The sequence below is a fragment of the Dama dama genome, chromosome 9, assembly GCF_033118175.1.
Source record: "Dama dama isolate Ldn47 chromosome 9, ASM3311817v1, whole genome shotgun sequence".
Classification (NCBI taxonomy): domain Eukaryota; kingdom Metazoa; phylum Chordata; class Mammalia; order Artiodactyla; family Cervidae; genus Dama; species Dama dama.
The window spans coordinates 16,519,115-16,540,088 of record NC_083689.1 but is presented as its reverse complement, the minus strand read 5'-3'; the positions used below and the strand labels follow the sequence as shown (position 1 = coordinate 16,540,088).

The 20,974-nt window shown below is 41.8% G+C and overlaps 1 pseudogene; it reads left to right on the top strand.

The window, feature by feature from the left end:
• Window positions 1–2,849: 2,849 nt before the first annotated feature.
• Window positions 2,850–8,073, top strand: LOC133062738 (zinc finger protein 709-like; annotated as a pseudogene).
• Window positions 8,074–20,974: the final 12,901 nt, after the last annotated feature.

Genomic DNA, 20,974 nt, shown 5'->3' with positions numbered 1-20,974 from the left:
TTGCTGGATCTTCCTATATATATGAGTATGTTAAGGATTCATGGGAAATTCTTATCTTCCAATGTAGGCATACCAATTTCATTCCCACCACCGAGGAATGAAGATTACCAGCAGCTTCTTATCTTCACTAATGTTGGGTGTTTTGAATTCATTTAATAAGTGTGTAATGACATATTATTGTTGTTTTATTTATATTAATATTCCCCAAAGACATGTTCAGCATGTTTTCATATTGTTTATTTCCCACCTGTATATCTTCTTTGGTGTGGTGTCTATTCAGATCTTTTTCCCATTTTTAATTGAGTTGCTTATCTCTTTACTGTTGAGTTTTAAGAAGCCTCTGTGTATTTGAGATTGCTAGTCATTTATCAGGTATGTGTATTACAGAGACACTCTCCTAGTCTGTGACTTTTCATTCTCATAACACTTTCTCCACCACAGGAGTTTTCCTTTTAATGAAGGGACACTTACCAGTTTTTCCTTTCATGGTTTGTTTGTTTTTGATGTTATGTCTAAGTATGATGTTAGCTGCAGGTGTCTTGTTGATGTTTTTCTCAAGAACAAAGAGTTCCCTGTATTATTAGTTTATTATCATAAATGGATGTTGAATTGTATCAAATCTTTTTATGTTCATTTCCTCTTCCTTTCATTTCTGATATTTCTGTTTTGCCTTTTCTGTTACCTTGACTAGATGTCAATCAATTTTATTATAATTAATATTTTCTAAGGACCAGCTTTTGGTTTTGAAAAGTAGAAGAGTGGTTTTTTCCTTTCAAAAATTGAAAAATTTCACTCTACTCTCTTCCTGCTTGGTTTCTGACGAGAAGTCTGATCTAAGTCTAATCTTTTTTTTTTTCCTATAAAAGTAAAGTGGATTTTCCCATCTGACTTTTTTTCGATATGTTCTCTTTCTCTTTGATATTTCCTAAGTTAGAATATGAGACTTAGTGTACATTTTTGATGGTTAGTGTTCTCTAAGCTTTTTGGATCTACAGCATGCCATTAATCATCAATTTTAGGAGACTCTCAATGATTATTACTTATTTTTTTCGGTTCATTTCTGTGTACCTTTTCTTTTAGATATTCCCATTTTGTGTATTTTAAGCCTCTGTCATTGCTCTACAGTTTATGGATTTTGTGTCCTGTCTTGTTTGGGTTTTGGTTTTGGTGTTTTGAGCTTTTTGTTAGCCTCTGGTAAAATGGATTATTTTCAGTATAGGCCTTCTTAAGAACAGAATATTTGGTGTTTATTTTTAAATGCTGTCTTTATTTCTTCTTTTCCAGTTTTGGAGAGAGTATTTTGCCTATGAACTCAATTCACTGATCTAAGTTTTTTCCTTTGAGGCCAAGAATGACGGCTTCTGAGTACCTTAAATGCCAGCTTCAAACCTGTTAAGTCTCTGTCTTCAATTTTTGATGATTGATTGCTGACTGCTTTAAAAATCATTGCCTATCCTCTTTTGGCTTTTACCCACATCTATACAAAGTGATTGGAAAGCCTTAGTCTTCCTTCTGTTGTTAGTGGCAAGAGATTCTATCTTCTTAGGATTTTGTTCTTATATGTGAACCCTCATCCTAAACCAGCCCCTAACTTCAGTTTTTAAAAAGTCCAGATACTTTCCCATGCTTTGTGAAGCCATTTCATGAAAGTGCTGGAGATGTCTGCCTTACTGTCCTCAGATACCTCAATTATTTAGATAATAAGACCTTTTATACACTATTGGCAGCATGTGCTGTCATCATCTAAGGGATTCTTAGACCCAGGGTTCAAGCTATCCTGTTTCTGTATACCTTGTGGGAGCTTGTGGCAGGGCAGCCTTTAGAGTGGCTGGTCAGGAAATAACTTCCTCCTGCAATTTGAAAATGGTGATTTCATATTCTTCAGGAGGAAAGTACTTCTGAATCCTTTATGTGTTTTATAAATACTTAGGGCAGATTTACCATCAAACTCTTAAGATTTTTAATGAACACACTTGCAGTTTACAACTCTCAATCTATTCCTCAGGGTTGAATAGGCACTGGGCACTTGTGTTCTAAATCTGCCATAAAGAGCTCCACCAGCATATTATCTCACTCTGTATGCCTGTATGTGCCTCTAAGCAACCTTGAGGTACATAAGGCACATGGTTTTGTGGTTTGGTTTTCAGACTATCTTCCTAGTGTCTGAACTGTAAGTGCCATTTAACTTTCTATAGATAGATTTTATTTATTTATTCATTTTGGGTGTGCTGGGTCTTCATTGCTGCACAGGCTTTTCTCTAGTTGCAGTGACTGGGGTCTATTCTCTATCTGCAGTACGTGGGCCTCTCATTGCGGTGGCTTCTCTTGTGGAGCATGGACTCTAGGGCATGAGGGCTTTGGTAGTTGTTACACGTGGTCTCAGTAGTTGCAGCTCCCAGGCTCTTGAGCACAGGCTCAGGATTTGTGGTGCACAGGCTCAGTTGCTCTGGGCAGCATGTGGCATCTTCCTGGACCAGGGATCAAACTCATGTCTCCTGCATTGGCAGGCAGATTCTTTACCACTGAGCCACTTGGAAAGCCTTAACTTTCTAGTGCATCAGATGAGAGAAAAAAGTGTCTGTAGTAAATATTGTAGAAGTGAAAGGCATATTTCCCCACAAGAATATTTTCTTTCCATCATCAACATCTGATTACTTCTAAAGGCTTAGAATACTTTAAGGCCAAATTGGCTAGCTGGATCCTATTAAAAGTTTTACAGGTTTGTTGGACTCTTTTGTTTGGTGATAGAAATAGAAGAAAAAGCTTTCAGTTCAGCACTGTGTTCTTATTCATAAAATCTTGTGCAGATTTGACCCTCTGCCTCATAAGTGCTATAAATGGTGGGTAAAATGAAGAATATGGAAGTTTTTCCTGACAAGGTATTGATGGTCTTAAAATGGTAACATTTGTTTCATTTATATAGCATGTCTCTCACTTCTCCACATGTTCTGGACCCTGTTGTTAGTGAGAAATAAGATGTAATGTGATCAGAGTAAATATTTACACATTCATTATGCTGCTAAATTTGTGAGGACATATAGACAGAGTAAGTTCCTGGTGATCAAGTCATAAAATAAGTGTTTGGAGATGACAGAATCATATATAACCTATTCATATAAATGGTGTATAGATGTCTAGTCCCATTGGGGTCACACATCCTGCTATACACATATTTGGGGTGTTTTAGGACTTGGTGGCTAATGAAGATGTGACTATGAATTTCAGCCCAGAGGAGTGGGCTTTACTGAATCCTTCACAGAAGAAGCTCTGCAGAGATGTGATGCGAGAAACCTTCAGAAACCTGGCCTCAATAGGTGAGGATGACAGCTTTCCTTTACTTTGTCAATTAGAGAACAAATGTTTCTTACTCATTGATATTCTTCCATGATGACTTATGTGAAACGGAGGAAGTTGGTAAATAAACTAGACCTGTTCACAGCCAACAATGAATGTAGGATCTAACGCTTTCTGTATAATTTCTAATATTTTGGAATCATTTTTCTTCATTTGCAATTTAGGGGGGAAAGGGAGCAATCATGACATTGAAGATCAGTACAAAAACCAGGGGAGAAAACTAAGGTAAGTCACACGCATAACAGAAAGTAGTGCCTCATATGTGGCTCCTCGTTTGTGGTAAAATTTTAAAAGGAGGGGCCTAAACACATAATGCCTGCTTCACATTTATTTATTCTCTGAAAAAATTTTCTCCAAATCCTTTACAATATGGGACATAGATGTCCAGCATTTGGAAAATAGTTCTCTTGAAAATAGTGTTTAACAAGCCCTATATGTGAATGTCACTTGTGATAATTCCAAGAGTGAAATCTTGAAGGGCATTCCTTTTTCAATTGAAAACCATTCAGACAGGGAAATAACCTGTCTGATTTTGCTATAAATCATAACAGTGTAGTTCAAGTACCCTGCTAATAAATATTTAATTGTTAGTAAAGAAATCATTATTCATGTGATCCCCATTTTTTACAGGAGTCATGTGATTCTATGCAAGTAAAGAGGGTAGTCAGTGTGCAGGAAACTACAGCCTTATTCCAAAACTCAGTGTGAACAAGAAAACTACTCTAGTGAAACCATATGAATGCAGTGCATGTGGAAAAGTCTTTATGCATCATCTATCCCTTAATAGACATATTAGGCATCACAATGGACATAAACTAGATGAGTACCAGAAATATGAAGAGAAGCCATATAAATGTAAGGAATGTAGTAAAGCCTTCAGTTATCTTCAATGTTTTGAAAAACACAAAACACAATGGACAGGAAAACTATAAATGTAAGAAATATGGGAAAGCATTTCGTTTTCACACTTCCTTTCAAACCCATAAAAGGATTCATACAGGAGAAAAGCCCTATGAATGTGAACAATGTGGGAGAGCCTTTGTGTGGCTCACAACCCTTCAAAGACACATAACCCATGCAGGAGATACTCCTTATAAGTGTAAAGAATGTGGGAAACTCTTTAAGTGGTTTACAACCTTTTGAAGATACATGATAATGCACACTGGAGATGCTCCTTATAAATTTAAGGAAATGGGGAAATCGTTAGTTTTTTAAGATTTGCACTACGAATACATGAAAAAACCCACATGGGAGAGAAACCTTATCCATGTAAACAATGTGGAAAAACCTTTAGATATCATCAAACGTTTCAAATACATGAAAGGACTCACAGGAGAGAAACCCTATGAATGTAAGCAATGTGGTAAAGCTTTTATTTCTCCTGTAGGATTGAAAAACCATGAAAGAAATCACAATGGAGAGAAGTTCTATAAATGTAAAACATGTAGTAAAGCATTCAGTTATTCCAGTTCTCTTTGAAAACATGAAAGAAATCATACTGGAGAGAAACCCTACGAATATAAGGAGTGTGGAAAAGGCTTTATTTTTCTCTCAATCCTTAGAGCAGACATAAGTCACTCTGGAGATGGACCTTATAAATGTAAAGAATGTGAGAAAGCATTCATTACTCCCAGTTCATTTCAAATACATGTAAGGACTCACACAGGAGAGAAGCCTTATAAATGTAAACAATGTGGGAAAACTTTCAGTTGGCCTACTTCCATTCACAGACATGAAAAAAGTCATAGTGGAGAGAAACCCTGTAAGTGTAAACAATGTGGTAAAGCCTTCAATTGTTCCAGATCCTTTCAAAGCCATGAAAGGAGACACAGTGGAGAAAAGCCCTATGGATGTAAAAAATGTGGTAAAGCCTTCAGTAGTCCAAATTCCTGTCAAAAACATGAAAGAATTCATAGCGGAGAGAAACCTTATGAATATAAAGAACATGGAAAAGCCTTGAGTTCTCTCACCAAATTTCAAAGACATGTAATGAAGCACCCTGGAGACAGACCTTACAAATGTAAGGAGTGTGGGAAAGTCTTTGATTGTTCCAGTTACTTTCAAAGTCATGAAAGGATTCACAGTGTAGAAAAACCCTTTGAATGTAAGGAATGTTATAAAACCTTCAGTACTCCTAGGTCCCTTTGAAAACATCAAAGAACTCATACTGGGAAAAAACCTCATATATGTAAGGAATATGGTAAAGGCTTTAGTTATCCCAGCTTCCTTTAAAAACATGAAAGGAGTCATACTGGGGAGCAATCCTATCACTGTAAACAATGTGGTAAAGCCATCACTTATTTCAGTTCCCTTTGAAGTCATGAAAGAACTCATAGTGGAGAGAAACCCTATGAATGTAAGGAATGTGGGAAAGCCTTCATTTTTCCCTCAAAATTTCATTTACACATGATAAAGCCACTAGAGTCAGACCTTATTTATGTAAGAAATGTGGGAAAACCTTCAGTTGTTCCAGTTCATTACAAAACCATGAAAGAACACACACTGGAAAGAAACCGTATGAATGTAGGAATTGTAGTAAAGCCTTTAGTCGAGTTCATTCTTTACAAAACCATGAAGGAACTCATATGGAGAGTAACCCTATGAATGTAACAAAGTGGGAAAGCCTTTAGTTCTATCACCAAATTTTCAAGACATGTGGTGAAGCACACTGGATAATGTAAGAAATGTAGGAAAGCCCTCAATTTTTTTCAGTTCATTATGAAATCAGAACTCACACTGGTAAGAAACCACATGAATGTAAAAATTATAGGAAAGCCTTCAATGGTCCTAGTTCTGTTCAAAACCATGAGAACACTCATAATGGAAAGTAGGCCTATGAATGTAAGAAATGTAGGAGAACTTTCAGTTGTCTCAGTTCATTCTGAATACAGAAAGGAATTCACACTGTAGAGAATTGCTTTGAATGCAAAAAAAATATGGTAAAGCCTCCAGCAATTCCTATTATGTTCAAATGTATGAAAGAACTCATAACAGAAACTGAACGTAAGGAATATTGGAATACCTTTGTCACATGACATTTTAAGGATGCAAGATGATGCACATCATGTAAATGTGAGAAATTGGGGAATTTTCTCTCATATTCTTGGGAAAGAACTCACTCTAGAGAGAATTCTGTTAAATGTAAACAATATATGAAAACCTTCATTTGCCTTACATTCTTAAAACCATTAAGAATGTACACTGGATCGATACCATATAACTGAAATGAAAAGTAAAACTATTCATTTGAAACAAATATCTTTATAGTAATATGAAAACTGCACTGGAAAAAACTTATGTTAATGTAAGTAATATGGGTAAGCCTCTGCAAATCCATGTAGAATGCTCTCAAAGTTACAATATGGAGGAAATGTTATAAACTTTAAACATATATTTTCCCTACCAGTGGCATACTCTTAAAGTTATTCTCTGAAGTATGGAGTTCTACTTATTTTTGTAAGTAAATATTGAAGTAAGATAATTGTGTTGATACTCTTTAGGCTGTCATTCCTAAGTTTAATAAATAACCTTTTATCAGTTAGATTTTTTTATTTTTACTGTTAAGACTCTTTGGTCCATGGGTGATTTGCAGTATATTTCTAATATGCAAGTAGGTTTCATTTTTAAATAATTTTGTAATTTTTATGTAAATAAGGGAACACTAAAAAGTGACATTTTGGTACTTGTTTGTTTCTTGTGGCAAGTACTCAATACTCAACATCCCTTTTACATTATATTCAAACTTTTCATTGCCTTAAGAGCTTTATTCCATTGCTTCCTAACAGAGATGTAGTAAAGAGTTGGGCATGTATTTGTAAGTGTACAGAGTTCTTCATGTAGTCTCATGTGAATTATTCTTTTCATCTTTTGTCCTTTGTTATTTGTCATTCCTTCTGGCTAGGATTTGGGCTCTGGAATATTGAGAGACCTGTGTGATGACAATAAAATCTAGAGTTGGAGATGACTCTTTTTAACTGTTTTGTCAATGTGAGTAATGTGAACTAGTTTCTAGATTCTATTGCTTTTATGGTCCCATGTTAGAATTCACCAAAGCTGAATAGACAGGTAACTTGAAATGCAGAAGTGAAATAGTATTAGATAGATTTGGAGCCACCTGTATGGAAAGAGACAAGAAGTATAGGGCCTTTGCGGGCACTTGCTTCAAGCCTACTTTCCTCATTTTTTGCTCTGCCAGTCAAGAATATCCTCAAAACTGAAGAGTCCAAGATGGTAGAGTAGGAAGACCCTGAGCTCACCTTCTCCCATAGGGATACCAAAATTACAACTATTTGCCAAGCAACCATTGATGAGAAAGACCTGAATGCTAGCAGAAAAGATCTACGGGTAAAGATAGGAAGAAGGACCCACAGTGAAACCAGTAGGAAGGGTAGATAAAAGTTATAGTCAAGACCCATGACCCACAACAGGAAGATAGTTATAATTGCAGAAGTTGTCCCAAGGAGCAAGGGGGTCCAACCCCTGCTCCCATCTTACTCCCAAGCCTAGGTGTCCTGCACTGGGTAGATGAGCCCCCAAAACATTTGAAGGCTGGAGGGCTTGCTTACCAGAGAGTAAGGGGGCTGTAGGAAATAGAGACTCATTCTTAAGGGGTGCACATAAAATCTCACATGCTCAGGGAAAAAGCGGTAATTTGAAAGGGGCATAAGTCTGACCCACCTGCTAATCTTGCAGACTCCTGGAGAAACAGGAGGCAACTGATGCTTATCCTTGGGACACAGACACTGATGACAGCCATTTTGGGAAGCTCATTCTACCACAAGGACACTGGTGGACACTGGTGCTGGTCCTTCTAGTTTATTACTGTGAGAGACCTGTGCTACTCATCAGCCTATTGGCTTCAGTACTGGGATGCCTCAGGCCAGGCAGCTAGCCAGGCAAGGTCACAGCCTCACGCACCATATGACCAGCTGCCTGAAGACATTTTGAGCCCCCAGTTGCCCTGGGGCCCCTGTGGCCCCACAGCCAATTGTTGGGATCCAACCCCGATTAACAGTGGGGCAATATCAGCTTTGGGATACCCTAGATCTTTTGGGGCTTCCCTGGTAGCTCAGACAGTAAGAAATTCACCTGCAATGTGGGAGACCTGAATTTTATCTTCTCTGTTGGGAAAATACCCTGGAGAAGGGAATGGCAACCCATTTCAGTGTTTTTGCCTGGAGAATTCCAGGGACAGAGGAGCATGGTGGGCTACAGTCCATGGGGTCACAAAGTTGGACACAACTGCGTGACTAACACACACAGGCCTTGTAGCCATCTGTAACAGAAATAAGCCCTGTTCACCAGTGGGCTGACACCAGCTCTGAGACCCCCAGCTTACAGCAGTGAAAGACTCCAGGATCTGGCATTAACTCCAGGACCCCTTAGACTTCAGCCCCACCCACCAGCTGCAAGACCCCTTGGACCCTCCAGCCAACCACCCTGGGGTTTGGCTGCAGTTTCCAGCAGGCAGACACTAGATTGAACTGGCGTTACCAGACCTGGTGGCCTGTTGATTCCCAAAGACTAGCCTCAAACAGGAAGGGCTGGTAGGAAACCCTGAAACAGATCCTGTGATAAACTGGTTCCCTCTCAGTCTTGCCCTCCTCCAATGTTGAGTCTTGCCCTCCGAAGTTCCTGATACCTCTAAGGAACAAGTTTTGCAGTCATCTCTTGCCCCTAACACACTGACACTGGAGACCAGAAAGCACATAATGACTTCAGGCTGGCTCTGATGCACACAGATGGACCCTGCTTAGACTTATTTGCCTCTCCAGGAAAGGGAGGAGGGGCTGAGTGGGGGGTGCAGCATTTCTAGTGAGGAACTGCAGGGCATCAAGGCAGGGTTCTGGTCAGAATGAGGCCTGTGGAGCCAAGCTTCATGCAGAAGCAGCGGAAAACCTCCCACCAAGCCATCCTGGGCTCTGGTCATGAGTCCCTCAGGACCGTGGACAAGCCTGAGAGGAAGGCAGGTGGTACTGGTTCTTCCTGCACCTGGAGACAAGGAGACCTAAAGGAGGGCAGAAAGGGTCCTCAAAACACTGTCAGCCTAGAACCTTTTATTGCTTGTTTAGTCAGAAAAGCTTGGCAGAACCCCACTCCAACCCCCACCATAGCAGATTTGGCCCAAGGCCTGACCCCTAGGGTTGGGGTTTGGGAGAGAGGCCTAGACCAGGGCCTTAGAATCAGAAGGTCCCACTTTCCTTCAGGAGACGTTCCTGACCAGCCCTGGAGCCCTCTTCCCCTACCTGCAAGAAGCAGGATCCTGCAGATGTTGGAGAAGTAATCACATGGGCTTTGGGACCCTATTCCAATCATATGACATCAAAGCAAAGGACAAGGTCTCATATTCCACTCATAACCTTGGGACAAGGACAAGGGTGGCTTCCCAGTGCTAGAGCAAGACACTGGGTGGTCAGGGCACCAAGCTGCTTCTCCACTGCCCGGTCCCAGGGAGCTCCTCAGACTGATCTAGTGTGTGGAAACTAGAAGGATAATGGGGAGGGAGGGAGTCCTGAATGAGCTGTGTTCTCAAACCTGAAGCAACTTACAGATTCTTGGTGACACTGACCTAGGGAAAACGGGTGGGGGACAGGGACTCCTGCCCACCCGAGGGAGGGAGGGGAGGCCATGGTTAAGGCAGAGCTGTTGAGCTATGGCTCCCTCTGGGGGACCCCTTGTGCTCCCAATTACAGCAGCTCTTTCTTTCCCTGTTGTTTTCCACCCTGGGGAAACTCTGTTTTTGTGGCTTTTTTTTTTTTTTTTTAAATTATTTTTGGTTGTGCTGGGTCGTTGTTGCTGCATGCAGGCTTTCTCTAGTTGCAGCGAGCGGGGGCCTGTTATAGTTGTGTTGCACCAACTTCTCATTGCAGTGGCTTCTCTTGCTTCAGAGCATGGGCTCTACGATGCACAGGCTTCAGTAGTTGTGGCTTCTGGGCTCAGTAGTTGTTTCCAGGCTCTGGAACACAGGCTCAATAATTGTGGTACATGGGCTTAGTTGCTCTGCAGCATATAGGATTGTCCTGGATCAGGGATCCAACCTGGTGCCTGAATTGAAGGCAGACAGATACTTTACCACCAACCCAGCAGAGAAGTATTATCCAAAGCATTCTTAGGCCAGAAACTATTCTCAGCTGTTAGTGAACGCAGTTACTGAGGCCACTGCGGGCAACTGACAGTTTATTTGTAATGGAGGACCTCCCACTTCCCAGTGTCTGAATTAATGATCCCTTAAAGTCAGCTTTCCATTTGCCATTGGGTCATAAATGCAGGATCTCTCAAGCTTTCTAACTAGAGGCCTTCTCTTTGGATGTATATTGGAATTTATAGAATAGAGCCAAACATGGTGCTTCTGGCATATCCCACCTAGAGGAGGAAGTGTGTTGACCTGTCCTGTGATGGATGCCATCTGTTCTGGAGTAGGGCATTTCTTTTCTAGACATAGTGGCCGTTTGGGGAGCCACTTGGCATCACACGGCTCACCAGAGGATTCACATACCTAGTATACAGTGTGCTGCCATTGCACCCGATGGGGCCCACCGCAAAGAGGCTATGTTTTGTCTCTAGAGCAAGCAGTCCTGGGATGACAGACGACCTGTCAAACTAATCAATCATGCTAGCAGAGAATTTCCTTGCCAAGAATCAAACTCAGGACTTCCCTGACGGTCCAGTGGTAAGACTCTGTGCTCCCAGTGCAGGGGACCCAGGCTTAATCCCTAGTCAGAGAGCTAGATCCCACATGCCACAACTAATACTCAGCACACCTAAATAAACATGTCAGTCAGTTCAGTGGCTCAGTCATGTCTAACTCTTTGTGACTCCATGGACTGCAGCATGCCAGGCTTCCCTGTCCTTTACCATCTCCCAGAGCTTGCTCAAACTCATGTCCATTGAGTCGGTGATGCTATCCAGCCATCTCATCCTCTATCATCCCCTTCTCCTCCTGCCTTCAATCTTTCCCAGCATCAGGGCCTTTTCTAATGAGTTGGCTCTTCGCATCAGGTGGCCAAAGTATTGGAGCTTCAGCAACAGTCCTTCCGATGAATATTCAGGATGGATTTCTTTTAGAATTGACTGGTTTGATCTCTCTGCAGTCCAAGGGACTCTCAAGAGTCTTCTCCAGCACCGCAGTTCAAAAGCATCAATTCCATTGTTACAGATCCTTTGACTATTGCCCACAATATACCTGTCTGATTCTACCAATAACAACAACTCTTTATTCAAAGTTTCCTCCTCAGGCATAAAGAACTCTATAAGGTTAACTTGCCTTAGTTGCTCAGTCATGTTTGACTCTTTGTGACCCCATGGATTGTAGCCCACCAGGCTCTTCTGTCTATGACGTTTTTCAGGCAAGAATACTGGAATGGGTTACCGTCTTCCTCCTCCAGGGGATCCTCCCAAACTAGGGATAAAACCTGTGTCTCCTGCATTGCAGGCAGATTCTTTACCCACTGAGCCATCAAGGAAGCCTGCGATATACAAGTACAAATCAGTGCCGCTCTTACTCTTCACATATTAACGTCAATCTGCAGAGGCTCATTTCACTGCTAAGGGCAATACACCTACTGGACTTTCTGACTACATACTTATGCCTGAGATCTAATGGTATTAAATTTGACTGTGAGTGCATGTAATCCATAACCACTTAGTGGCTCTAATGTTTTTATTTATTAATTTTGCCATGCTGTTCATGTACAGAGCCTTATTTTCACAAATAGGGATAGAATCTGTGGCCCCAGCTGTGGAAGTGTGGAGCCTAATCATTGGACCCTAACCACTGGACCACCAGGGAATTCCCTCCATAAAATATTTGAGGTTATATGGTAAACCAGTTCCCTCCAAACAAAAGAGTTAGTTGATTATAACAAATTACTGAAAGCAGAAGCCATGGTGTTGGTCCTTTATTGGACTGGAACCTGATGGTCCAGAGTCGACGATGAGAAAGTGAAAGAAGGAAAGAGGCTAATATTCCCTGGGTTACGCAGCTGACTTTCGCGCTCCAGGGAATCAGCCAGAAATATATATATATAGAGAGAGAGAGACAGAGACAGACAGAGACAGAGAGACAGAGAGAGACACGGGGAACAAAGTTCTGATGGAGCAAAGGTGTTTTAATCAACATGGTGTGGGCATATATACTGTCTTACAAGGTAGTTATTCTAAGCAAAGATAAAGATTAAAATTCCAGACTTACAAAACATAAGGCGATCCCTATTAAAGAGAGAGTTGTGAACAATCACTTTTTACCATATGGTTCATAAGAAGGAAGAGGGTACTTATCACCATATTGAAAAACTAATGAAGGAAATGCCTGGATTCCTCAGCCCAGGGAAAGGCGTGCCTCTCCTCTTAATTCCTGAATATTCAGGAATTAATAAGGACCAGAAGATTCCTGACAGATCCAAAATAGCACACAGCATGTGAATGAAGTGAAGTCGCTCAGTCGTGTCTGATTCTGCGACCCCATGGACTGTAGCCTACCAGGCTCCTCAGTCCATGGAATTTTCCAGGCAAGAGTTCTGGAGTGGGTTGCCATTTCATTCTCCAGGCACACACAGGAAGCCTCCTGTTAAATGCTTCCTGACAATTCCCCCTATTTTATTATATTTGTTTAAAAAAAAAAAGACAGAAAGAAAGAAAAGGAAAAAAAAGGTCCTGACCAAATGAATTTGGTTAGTATTAACCAACCTTATAGAAAGGCGATGATAAACAACAAATATAATTATCAAGACAATCAACAAAGTTACAGTTCCAGACCCGATGCTGTGGGTAATACTATGAAACCATCCTCATGGGTCTAGCCCAGATAATTTGTTCAGGGAAAGTTTCCAAATTAGTGGAAGAGGGCAGATGTTTAGAAAAAGTTTTAAAGATTTCCTTTTGCAGTAATTGTACATTTAGAGAGGCATTATCATGTAAATGAAATTTGATTTGTTCCCAGTTGTAGGCACTATGATTGAATTGAACAGGAGTAACACAAAATTGAGTAGCTTAAAGAAATAGAAGAGTTAAAACAAGTATATAGTTTACAATTAATACAAGTTACAGAATTTAAAGTCTTATTAAATTCTAAATTTCTTATGGCTATAAGAAAAGGAAGTGGGACCCAGGCCTGTATAAAATATGACTGATTACAGCGAAAGAAATAGTTACTGTGACCACAACTGGTCCCTGTGAAATGTCCGGTCTAAGTCCCAAGTTTCTTAGGTGCTGGCAGCAAGTTTCCATATGTCCCATTGTTTAGGCCCACTCTGTTTATCGAGGATGATTCGAGGAGGGGGTGCCATTCCACCGTCAAGCCAGCCAAGAAGTCCTTTGTCATGGTAATGTTTCAACATAGTGTTAGTAACCTTTAAAGCCACTTAAGGAGCATAATATATAATGTTTTTTGTTCTTTCCCTAACTCTTTCGCTAAAGTTTCAGTAGTATAAACATGGTTCACAGACAGAGAAAGGGCAGCAATGTCCAAAAGTCTTCTTTTGGAGGCAGGACAAAAGCCCAAGTTTGTCGCCGATGTTTATGCATAATTTTCCTGGGCCCAGGCAATGGAAGGACTTCACAGCCTAAAGAAATGTTAATTAGCTTTCCCTCCTCCCCAGGGTGTGAGGGTTCCAGGGAGGGGGCATATGGGTGGAGTCATTGGTTGATGTGATCGGTCTTTTCTCCGTCCATTTTATGACCTATAATAAAGGGGGATTGGGTAAGAAAGCCCAGTTAAGTTTGGGAGGCACAGGCTAGCAGGAAAATGTATTCAGGACTCCGAGGAATTCCCTGTTGAGAGACCAAATTTTCAGCTTCATTAGTAGGGGTTTTTATCTGTCCCCAAGAAGGGAGATCATAGGGTTGATGCCGCCGAGGGCGGTGCTTTCTGGAGATCTTTAGAGGCGCCATGACCCATATTGGAATTTCTTCCTCCTGGGGTTTTTGTTGTTTCGTCTCCATTTTGAATGTCGGGGGCCCCTTTGGGTCGAGTTTTCTCAGGAAAAAGTTTGTTGAATCCGTCTGGGGAAATACAAGCATATCCCTTTCCCCACAAGATTAATTTCCCAGATTTCCATTGTTTATTGAACCCGTCTTGATATCAAATGGGCAGAGGAAGAGAAGTGTCCTTCAATTCCTCGAAATGTATTTCTGTTCTTGTTAAGATATCTCCCTGTAGTAAGTTTAAAGAAAAATTTTAAACAAATAAAGCTGTATTAACTTGGAAAAGACCCTGATGCTGGGAGGGATTGCGGGCAGGAGGAGAAGGGGACGACAGAGGATGAGATGGCTGGATGGCATCACCGACTCAATGGGCATGAGTTTGAGTAAACTCTGGGAGTTGGTGATGGACAGGGAGGCCTGGCATGCTGCGATTCATGGGGTCGCAGAGTCGGATACAACTGAGCGACTGAACTGAACTGAAACTGAACAATAGTTATAGGTTTAGAAAATATCTTATGTTGTAATCTAGTTAAGTCTGCTTTAGATAAGAAAGACGGTAGTGTTCCTGTGTATTCCCCTTTTAAAATTTTTTTATTTGCGACTTTAGCATGTGATGTGCTCGTATATGTGTAATATAAATGGGAGAAGTGCGGTTTTTAATAATAGATTGTAGTTAAAAAACGTTGTTGAATTGGAGTTTGATTGGTTGATTGGAGTTTATGGTGAAGGTATTTATATTTTTTTAATACAAAAACAATGTATAGAATCAGAGACTATATTAATGGGGTAAGGATGTAGGCAAATAACTTGAATAAGAGCATATAATTCATTTTGTTGAGCAGAATGGAATTTAGTGTAAGAGACTTTTTATTTGTAATAAAGTTTTATTAAAGTATAAAGGAGATAGAGAAAGCTTCTGACATAGGCATCAGAAGGGGGGCAGAAAGAGTGCCCCCTTGCTGGTCTTTAGCAAGGTAGCAGTCTGCTAATTAGAGAAAGGAAATGTCTCAAAACTGAAGAGAATAACACCAGGCCCCTCACCCACAACATGCATTTTGAGATGACCTTGGCACCAGGTGAGTTGTCCCGGGCCACAAAATGATTGACATGAATCTTGAAGAAAGGCAGGTTTCCAAGCAAATACAGTTTCATTAACATAGCTTAAGAGAACATTTGCATGAGTAAAACATACCGGTTTGTCAAGTCGGAACGGACTTGAAGATACAGTCTGGGGTAAATGTATAGCACATTAACATAGCTTAAGACAAACATTTCCATAAGAAAAGTGCATTGATTAACTCAGAGTTTGAGAATAGTTAACTTCAAGTGAAACCAGGTGTCATTATGGCAACACAGTATTTTAAGAGAAACCTTCTTTTAAATTTGTATAGAGAAGGGAAAAGAAGAAGAAATATCGCAAGTTTGTTTCCTCCTGCCTTTTAAGAGAGATAAAAATGTCTGACACTTGCCTATTTTCTCCATTTGGAGACCCCTGGCCTTCCTGCCTGTTAAGTCAAACTAGAGCGGCCAAGTAAAAGACTGAAGGTCGGTGGGGGCAGGGGCCCAAAAAAGTCCAGTAGGTATTCTAGAGGGGACTGCTTGAGGGTAAAGGAGTTTAGGGCTGATATATTGACGGCAGCACTGATGGATGTTGAGGGTTTGAGGGGAAAGGTGGAATTTGCCCCTGGTTTTTGTTGAAGGGGACCTGGTGGGGTGGGGGGTGGGGGTGGGGGGTGTCCTGGTTGGAGTTTCCTGGAATAGGTTTCCCTTCAATATCAAATTTAGATTTACACTCTTTGGCCCAGTGCATTTTTCTACAGCAGTGAGGGCAGATTTTTGGAAGTTTTTATTAACTTTCTTAGGGCAGTCCCTTTTTAAATGGTTTTTATCTCCACATGTAAAGCATCCTTCATTTCCCTTTTTAAAGCAAGCAGCCATTGTCTCAGCTAGTATTTGCATTTTTTGAGTTTCTGATATTATATGGAGACAAGTCTTAAAATAGTCCCTGTCTCACGAGTTGGAGCTACAGCCTTTTGATATTCCTGTTTGTATTATCATAAACAAGTAATTTTTTTTTTTTTTTTTTAGTTGTCTTATAGCTGTTACGTAGTTAGAATAGGGAAAAGGAGTCCAAAATGGTGGTGGCTAAAAGACAAGGAAGGGAAAAGCCCGCGAAGATAGAACAGAGGAAGGTCAGAGGAAGGTCCGAAGACCCGAGTGAGGACTTCAGGTAGAACAGCGCTCCCGCCTACGCCCAATTTGCATGGGGCAGGCCCAGGGGGAAGAAAAAAACATATAAAAAGAGGAGCCAAAGGGCTCTCCCCCCACCCCCACCCCCACGCGATGGGTCGCTCTTCTCTTCGCATCTTTGGATCGACGTGCCCTCACGCCTCGATGATGGATTTTCCTGCTATCTTCTAAATAAAATAGAGCTATAACACTGATTTCTCTAAGAGCTATAACACCATCTGTCCAAGACCCGAAAGCTGTGATCCGCCGAGGGGGCTTTAATGTCCATCACTCCAAATCTTTGTTGTGACGAGACAAAGATCCGAGGAGCATACAATCGCCTGACATAGCTTTTTTCTTTTTTTCTTTTTCTTTTTTTCAAATACAGTATGGGAAATAGCAGTTTCTAGAGACTTTGGGATTTGTGCCCACTGGCAGGGGAGGAGCACTTGGAGCAACCAGGGCAGGGTTAGTAGGAAAATTCTGAAATATCTTATGTTGCTCTAATTGGGCCTTTTGTAAGGCTTCATGGTCTAATTCATATTCATGTAATAAGTGTTCTGCCTGTTGCTGAATATCAGGAGGGCTAGAATTACCTTGTAATGGCAGAATCACGGCTTCAATGAGAGCCAATAGGGGCCAGAAATCTATTGGAATATTTTTACCCTGTCTGACGGCTCGTTCAACATTCTCTTTGACCCGATGCCAAATTTCTAAATCAAAACTACCTTCATCAGGGAACCAAGGGTTACATTCAACCACTCTCTGAAGGCAAGCCTCTATTCGCTGGCGTGAAACCGAAAATCCCTGAACTTTAAATAAGTGGTAAAGTAAAGTAGAAAAGTGAGGGGGCTTTCCAGCAGATTGACCCATGTCTTAGTACTTACCGGCCTCAATAGGCTCTCTGGGGTCACTCTGTCCGAATCTTGCCACGTGTACCAGAGTCCCCATTTCTGGGCGCCACTTGTTGGTCCTTTATTGGACCGAACCTGGTGGTCCGGAGTCGACGGTGAGAGAGTGAAAGAAAGAAAGAGGCTAATATTCTCTGGGTTACACAGCCGGCTTTCACACGCCAGGGAATCAGCCAGAAATATATATATATATATATAGAGAGAGAGAGAGAGAGAGAGAGAGACGCGGGGGCCAAAGCTCTGATGGAGCAAAGGTGTTTTAATCAACATGGTGTGGGCATATATACTGTCTTACAAGGTAGTTATTCTCAGCAAAGATAAAAATTAAAATTCCAGACTTAAAAAACATAAGGCAATCCCTATTAAAGAGAGAGAGTTGTAAACAACCCCTTTTTACCATATGGTTCATAAGAAGGAAGAGGGTACTTGTCACCATATTGAAAAACTAACAAAGGAAATGCCTGGATTCCTCAGCCCAGGGAAAGGCGTGCCTCTCCTCTTAATTCCTGAATATTCAGGAATTAATAAGGACCAGAAGATTCCTGACAGATCCAAAACAGCACATAGGAAGCCTCCTGTTAAATGCTTCATGACAACATGGGAGCCAGCAACTTCTAGGAACACATAAAGTGTGATGGAAGACTTGCTGGATACACAGTACAGATTAACTTGACATTTAAAAGCTCTACGAGGAGCCAATCTTCTGGAGCCTCCCCACCCCCCACCCCCAGATTCATTAACTTTTCCTACAGGAGCCCAAGCAGGTTCTCACTGTGAAGACTGGGAACAATGGCCTCCCACTGCATGCCGGAAATGGTGTTGGGGGGTACATTCTGATATACACACAAAGCATTCCCTTCTCCGCAACTTAGGCCATTCCTCAAGGAAAACTAATTTGCCTGAACCTTATCTGATTGGGGAAAGAGCGGTGAGACAACATACTGACCCTTCAGGTTTTTGATCAGACCAAAGGTGAGGAATAAAAGCCAAGAACCTCATCTAACTTACATAGTCCAGTGATTCTGCCCCCACCCCCCAAATAAACCAGGTTTAAAAAAAAGATTTACTTATTTTTGGCTGCTCTGGGTCTTCATTGCTGTGCATATGCTTGTGCTTTCTCTTGCTGCAGCGAGCAGGGGCCACTCTCTAGGGTTGTAGTGCGTGGGTTTCTCACTGCAGTAGTTTCTCTTAGGCTTAGTTGCCCATAGCATGTGGGTCTTCCCGGACTTTTAGGGAAAGCACACTGACTGAAACCACCCAATCTAGCCAGGTACTATAGTAACCATTTACTTGAGTTATGTTATGACAGAAGGTCCTGGGAAGGAATATGGAACTAATAAGCCACCACCAATCAGAAGAGTTCGGGAAAGGTCAAAAGGAGACACCACATGTCCTTCCACCTCCCAGAATTTCTCTTGCTGGCAACTATCCTGGCTAAGCAATGCGTGCACTGCCAGGAAGGACCCTGAGTCAGAGTGATTGGCCAAAGACAACCTGAAAACTAATTCCATCACCATAAAACCTGAGACTGTGAGCCAGTGGCAGAGCAGTCCTCCTGGGTTCCCTTATCCTGCTGCTTTCCACCCAGGTGCCCCTCCTAATAAAGTCTCTTGCTTTGTCAGCATGAATGTCTCCATGGACAATTCATTTCCAAGTGTTAGACAAGAACCCACTCTCGGGCCCTGGAAGGGGTTCCCCTTCCTGGAACAGGACCACAAATTAAACCCATGTCCCCTACATTGGCAGGTGGATTTTTTTACCACTGAGCCACCAGGGAAGCCCCCATGAAGAGGAAAAGTTAAAATTTTACATAACCTCCTGCTTGTTCTGCCTCTGTAACTCAGCTTACTCCTTGCAAAGTCTGGATCACATAGGTCACGTAGTCTCAAGAAGTGGGGACTTAGAATACTAGGAACTAGAGCTTATCTCACCCTTGTCCTGCTCTTTGCAATTGCCCAGGCCCAGCAAACCTGCTTAATCATGCATCCCCCTCCCCATCTTGACTGCTGGTCCCACTCGCACAAAACCCCTTAGTTTAAACCAGCCTATTAGCAGCTGGTGTTGCCCTCTATAGTCTGTCTATAAGCACTCTGTAACCCCTTTGTTCAGGGCTCAGAACTTACAGTGTTAACTCCTCTGGGCCCATTGGCGTAATAAACCTGAGTTCTCCAACTCTCCAAGTGTGGTGCTTGGTTTCTTGGGTACTGGTTTCTGCAACACCCAGACATGTCTGATCTAAGCTAAATGAGGATGAAAATCCCTCTTTCCCTCAAGAAAGTGGAGCTGGGATGAAAATCAGGGAAGATGACCCCCAAACTCCTCCTTCCCCAGTCCATCCCTTCATTTATATGATTCTAATTACAAGCTTCAAAAGAAACCCAGAACAGCAGCTCCTCACATGCCTACCTGCTCTCCCTCTTGCTTAAATAAGATTTCATTTTACTTAAAAGCTCTCTGCTTTGGTGATCAAGAAAATACCTTAAATTCACCCTTAACTCCTTGACCCCTAGAGGATATAATGTTATAGAGTCCAAGCTCACTCTGCTTGCCACATGACAGGCCAATGAATCTGAGAGACAAGGTGTTCAGGCAAGGAATATGACTTAATTGGGAAAGCTGGCTGACCAAGAAGATGGCAGACTAATGTCTGAAAGTATCTTGTCCGGGGTCTGGATGCCAGGTTCTTTTTATAGAGTCAGAGAGAAGCAATGAGGAATTAAAGTCAAAAGGCAGAACAGGAGGGAGATGTAAAGAGGAAGTAAAGTAAAAAGGGTCTTCAGTCTTCAGTAAAACATCTTCAGGAAGGGCCAGCCTTTGGAAGCGATGTGTTAAACTCTTCTTTTTGTTGTAATTATTCACAGATGGGGAGGGTCAGATTATGTCTCTAAGACATAAGAAGTAAGACCCTTTAGTTTAACAGGTAGAGGTGCAGGGTCCTCAGGCAGACTATTCCGTATGGTTTTCATAATAAAAGCAACAAAAAACACGTCAAAGAAACAGTTCAAACACGGAGTCAGAACTGGCTTCTCCCTGCAACAGTAAGACCCTTTTGTTACAGTGTGGCCCTGTCTTGGGGTGTTGGACTGCACCCTGCAGGTTTGCAAGCTCAATAATTGCCAAGACCAAAGAAAGAGTCTGGATTCAGCGACAGAGGCATCAATGCTTTAACGGATAGGGGATCTTACACATCTGAAGCAAGAGGGTCAGATGTCAGGCAGGAAAGGTTATACAGAAAATTGGGTGGGAATAACCAGCTACAGAGAAAAACTGACCTCAAATTGGCTCATCGGTTGTCAAGGAAACCAGCAGAGGCATACACCCCTCAACACCCCTTTGACGAAGTACGCAAGTGGAGATAGTCTGATGGAAAGAGCAGAACAATCAGTGGCCTGGGTCAACTCAGTGCCTGGGCTCTAAGATATAGAGGGAGGAGCAGTCCTGTGAGTAGGTGTACTGATAGAGCAGGGGTTGCACAGAGCAAGAGAACAGCCATGTCACCCTCATGCTCTGTTTTTGGAAACTCAGTGAGAAATTCCCTGCCCTCACGTGTGCACAAAGAG